We start from the raw sequence: 5759 nt of genomic DNA, 5'->3' as shown, positions 1-5759 counted from the left end.
CTGAGGTTGGCAAGCCCCAACTTGCTTCAGCGTAAGAATGTCTAGGCCATCTGCTACAAACTCCCCAGTAGAAAACACACTGAGCCGTACCGCTCAGACTAATTTAATCATGAGATACCGTTTCCTGCATCTGAAGGGGAAAGTTCCTATTTGCCCACTAGGGCTTTTTGGGGAAAGGGGCTATATATTTGCAGTATGGTATGTTAGTCACTTGGAATTCAAAGAAAAAAAAAACAGAGCAGGGATTTTGGAAAACAACCGTTGAAGAGGTCATCATTTCAATTCTGTGCAGGTGATTTTAATAGAAGAGATTTCATTAAAATGTTAAAACAGTTGTGACAAGAATTGAGAGACAGAGACCTCATTTTGTGGGATGCTAATTGATTTGCTCTTGGTTTGTACTTTGGTTTTGGACACGTTTAACAAGCACTTTTCTTCTTTCCCTTTTCTTTTTTTTTTGTTTGATAATTTATATATTTTTACATGCATTGGTGTTTTGCCCGCATGTATGTCTGTGTGACAGCATCAAATTTTCTGGAAGAGGAGTTACAGATAGTTGTGAGTTGCCATGTAGTTGTTGGAAATTGAACCCAGGTCCTCTGGAAGAGAAGCCAGGACTCTTGAACTCCGAGCCGTCTCTCCAGCCCCAATAGAAGTCCTATTCTGTACCATGACAGTAAACCTCAGAATCCAGCAATGCGATGGTAGAGGCTGGGGTCCCGAGTCAGGAGATGTACAGAGGTGGGCCACTCGCTCACTCACATGGGCCATGCACACACTGCCACCCCTGTCCTACCCCTGCCCCACAATCCTTTACAGAACTATTAGCTGGTTGGTTCTAGAAGTGGGTTCTGAGAGAGCCTCATTCGCTGGCATAGGCTGACTGTGTCCTATCACAAGGTGGTTGTAGGGAAGAGTGAGGGTTTTAAAAACATGACCTATGCTCACATTCTAAAGAGGCTTGTACCATAGGTATGCCTGCTAATTTAATGAGTATGAATTTAATGCTTTTAGTTTTTACCTATAAATCCACACATAGATTAAGATCAGATGTGTACATTAACTAACAGTGAGCATATACAATAGCCAAACCAAACCAAACCAAACCAAACCAAACCAAACCAAACCAAAATCAAAAATGGGCGTCTGAGGTGGGTGTTTAGAAAATCCTTAGTACTGTGTTGGGTATTTATTAACCTGAAGAAAGGCTCCAGGAAGCAACTGACATGGAGCCTGCTATTCGGCCTTGATCCCAGATCAGCCCAGCTCTCTAGGTCCAGCGCCTCCTTAGTCACAGACACTCCCACCCCTGCTCTCGGGCATGCTCAAACCGTGCTCAGAATCCCATGGGGCATCACCCAGAAGGTATTCTCTGCAGCTGCGGCTTTCATTTTCTTCATTGGTCTGCCTTTTATGTCAGTATCTGGATTCTAAGTGTAAGAAAGAAAGGAGTGGGCGGAGATTCCTGTTCCCCGCTTGGGCTGCAGCAGTCCTGTCTTCTCTTCTGGTGTTCAAGCAGTGCCTCGTGCTTCTAGGAGAGTGCAGCATTCCAGTCAGATCTGAATCCGGATGAAGCCAAAGCCTCCCCTCTACGTTTAGCACGGGGACTGGTTTGCACCGTGATCGTTTCGGTTATCATCAATTCTTAACAGGTTTCACGTGGGTGCCGCTGGCTTTATCAGATGGGTGGCGGAGGCTGGGGGTTCTGGGCCTGTCGTTTGCATGGACACAGGGCCCAGTTTCTCACTGATGCTGGACTTGCAGGGTACTCAGAACAGCACCTTGTTCTAGGATCCAGAACTTGGGCAAACTGGCCCCTGCATAGTGAACTTCTGTCCTCATGAGCTCCTCAGCTCGTGAGCTCTGAATTTTCTCTCCATGAGGTAAATCCTATAGAAAACCTGGGTCTGAGAACATAGATGTTCTGGAAATTTCTAAGAATTCATCTTAGAACACCTGTCACACGACCCAATTGCCATTGAGGATTAAAAATTAGTGTTTGGACCAACAGGTTCCTTTATTAAACTATCCAAAGATGCTGATCACCATGCAGATTAAGATTCTGAGACTCGAGCTGAGGCATGACTGATGAAAACCAGTTTTTAAAAATGATTTTAGTATTACCTATTAAGCTAATCAGGTTTCTAACAGGTTACTTTTACATGTTAGCCAAAACAAAAGATCCATATCTCTCCTAGTTTTCTGGAACCTACAGACTCAAGGTGCACAGTTTCCATTTACAGGACAAGAAGAAAGAGACAAACATAGGGCCAGCGCCAGGATCAAGCCTTCTGCCTGCACCGAGGCTCACAGTCCTGAGCTGGGGCTGGCTCTTCCGCGAGGGAGAGCTGTCTTTACTATTAGTCTAGATGATGGACAAACACAGGCCAGAAGAACTGTGCACAGTGTGACTCTGCAACCTGTACTGCCGTCATGTAGATAACGCAAACCACACAACACAGCAGGGAAGTGGGGCCGTGCCCTTGAATTATCACCCACAGGAGACTGAGGGATGCTCTTCAACGCGCCAACATTGTCAAAGGTGTGGGAAGCTTGGCATCGGTCTCCACATGTGATGATTCTATTACAAGCGACCTGCTTTCTGTTTCTTCCCTTTACACATTGACATTCGGGTATTTTTCCTTGTTCTTCTTGGGTCTCCCTTCATCAGTTTATGAAATTACAAACTTAATGATAACGTCAGTATTTTTATGATACGTCTTTTTATAAACACTTTCCCGGCTCATTATATTCGCTCGAGTGTCTTACGTTCTAAAACATACGACTCTTCTCTTCTCCAACTGTGCATTTTTCCCACGGGGTCATTTCCCTTTTGGATTTCTCTGGGATGTGCCTGGGAAGCTTGCGAGAACTCCTACGTTCTCTCGTAGTAGAAAAGCTTTCAGGGGACACGTTTGGCCGTATCTAAGTCAGGTTGTGCTGCTGCTTTTATTGTTAAAGGTTTGGTTCCCAGACGCTGTTTGTTCTTTTAACGCCTGTGCTGAAGGACCTATTAAACACACGAAGTAGTGTCCACGTGCACCTTCTCGTCTGTCTCCCAGCTTTAGTCATTAGCAGCACTTTGGCCGTTTTTAACTTCGTCTAGTCCTCATTTTCCTCGAAACTCTAGACACCCTATTTTACCCATAATCCGCCAATATGTATCGCATACGGAAGAGGATTTAAAACACACCGTTGTATTCTTTTTACACCCAATACAGCAGCCATTAACACCGAACAGACACATCCCATTGAAAGTGTTCTCTTGTGGGTGGAAGACAGGATGCAGACAGGCTCTTTATTAAGTGTTTACTCGGGGAAACCGGGTTATGCAGCCTTGTCCTGTAGGGACATTTAGCTGACGGATCTCTTCTTGAAGTGTTTTTATCTTCCATACTTCCTGAAAAGGGGTAGTCATATCTTAAGGCTTGATTAAATTCAGGTTCTTTTCCTGGCAGGAGCATGTTATATCTCTGCTAGGCACTTCCTGTTACATTACACTGGGAAGCAATAGTGTCTGGCCCTGTCTCTTTTAATGCTGATAAGACCGGCGAGTGAGTAGACTTGGACCCAGAATCCCTTGCGTTTCTCTTGGTGCTCTCCCGCTAGGATTCCGAACTTGGTGGTCAGAAGCCCTGGGTGGGAGTCCAGTGTGGGCTCAATGCCTTATGTGGAGTGCTTAGGCTGGGTTGCTTTTCGGGCTGACTGATTTGCTCTGTGTGTGGGACATCTGGGACGGGACTCGGGGAAGCAGGCATTGGTAGAGCCCGGAAGAGTAGTAGCTGTGATTGACTGGTGTGGGTTTCAAGCAGATGGGATTTGTTTACATGACCTTCAAGGTCTGCCCAAGTCTGATGTTTTAGGGCGAGTGATCACAGAACCCTCTCTTGGGCTAGTAGGTATATTAAGGCTGAGTGTATGGGTAGAAGTGCTCATCATCGCATTTAATGGCTCAAGAGACACGACAACTCTGCCAGATATGGGTCCTGTGGGCAGAGCTGAGAGCTCTGCAAATTCCCATTCACTTTTTAAGTCCTGCTTCATTATAGCTTGCCAAGTGTGTCACCAAGATGAAGATGAATTATAATGACTACATTTTGGTAATTCACTTACTTCGCCGGAGTCAGTGCGCAATTGTATTACAGCTGAGACCCATCTGGTTCCAATCAGTGGTGAAGGGAGATCCATGTCTGGACAGAGGGCTGGGCCTGAGGCTGTGCAGGGAAGCTGCCCGGAGAGCTGCAGCTGAACAATTACCAGCGGAGAGCGGGGAGTGGGCGTGCAGACCACCAGGTGGGCCTGCTCAGGTCCAAGTCAGCTCACACTCTTCAGCACTCCTACTATGTGCCAGGTACTGGGGTGGAGAGGGGGAGCCGGGCAATGATTTCTGCTCTTCTGCAATTGCAGAATACTTAAGCTGAGAGTGGGGTGGGACGGGGCAGGCAGCCATCAAGTAATTGATATGATTCACAAATTATACAGCAGGCCTGAAAGTGATACAAACCATGGCAAAGGAAGAACAGAGCAGACGAGAACGGTGTAGGGTTCTTGTGTGGGATTTGGGTGCAATGGAGGATGGTTGGTAGGGAGCCAGCATGACAAGACTGGTCAGGACAGTCATTGCTTTTCAGACCTCATCTAGCCAGTAAGTTATTTGCTCAGTATGATTTTGGCCTTAAGTGTGTTTTCACAACCTAGTTTATTAAGGGTTCTTAAACATTTCACCCTCTCTTCTAGCCCACCAACCAGAAGTAGGGGAGAAAGAAGGTTAAAAGAAAAGGGGTTTGTGGCCCTGTTTAGAACTAGTTCTTTGAGGGGTGATTCCACTCCTCAGTGGAAGCAGCCAGAATCAGCTGGAATACCATGAGAAGTTCTTTGGTGCATTTCTTTCTTCAAAGAGAAGACCAGTAAAGACCAGTGAAGCATTGCCTGGTCAGCAAAGATCAGCAAAGACCAGTGAATACCAGTGAATACCAGCGAAGACCAGCAAAGACCAGCAAAGACCAGCGAAGACCAGCAAAGACCAGCGAAGGCCAGTGAAGCACAGCAGTGTAAGAGTGTCTTTCATGGTCTGTGCGTTCTACTTATGTTCTTTCTAAACATCACACGTTCTCTCAAGTGTCTGTTTTCAGCAAAACATCGATGCCCTCTCACAAGACAGCTTCTAGAAAAACATCACGTGACACAACTGAGTTTTTAGAGAAACCAGAAACTTCCACTTCAGGTCCTGTTATCCATGGGTTCAGCATTTGTGCATTCAATCAAATTCTGGTCAAAATTAATTAAAAAAATACTGCATCTTTACTATGCAAAACAGAGATAGACTTTCTTCCTTATTGTTATTCTCTTAATAAATTACAGTATAGTAAAACATATATAATATCTGCATTGTATTAAGCACTATAAGTCATCTAGAGATGAGTTAGAGTATGTAGGAATGTGTGCAGGCTATATAGTTTGTATACATACAGTGCCTTATTTTATATGAGATTTCCTTTCAGTGTGTTATTCGGTTTTCCATCACTGTAACAAAATACCTGAGTTAAGAAACTTAGGAAGAAAGGTTTATTTTGGCTCATGGATTCAGAAGTTTCAACTTCATTCTATAATGGGTTGCTTTAATCCTGTGGCAAGCAGCATATGATGGTAGTAGCATATAGAAGAAGAAAACTGTTCACCTCATGGCAAATGGGGAGAGAGGGGGGGGGGTTCATAGTCTTCAGCGTTTGGTCTCTATAAGGGGGTCCTGGAATTAGTTA

At 45.0% G+C, this 5759-nt stretch overlaps 1 long non-coding RNA gene across 1 annotated transcript; it reads left to right on the top strand.

Moving 5' to 3' along the window:
• Positions 1-3618: 3618 nt before the first annotated feature.
• On the top strand, positions 3619-5371 carry LOC120102372 (uncharacterized). The gene is made up of 2 exons (XR_005503843.2): positions 3619-4351; positions 4738-5371. It is a non-coding gene; the product is annotated as an uncharacterized LOC120102372 (long non-coding RNA).
• The last annotated feature ends 388 nt before the right edge of the window (positions 5372-5759 follow it).

This window comes from Rattus norvegicus, chromosome 4, assembly GCF_036323735.1.
Source record: "Rattus norvegicus strain BN/NHsdMcwi chromosome 4, GRCr8, whole genome shotgun sequence".
In the NCBI taxonomy this organism is placed as follows: Eukaryota; Metazoa; Chordata; class Mammalia; order Rodentia; family Muridae; genus Rattus; species Rattus norvegicus.
Note: the sequence above shows the minus strand (reverse complement) of the source record. Positions and strands in the feature narration are given on the sequence as shown.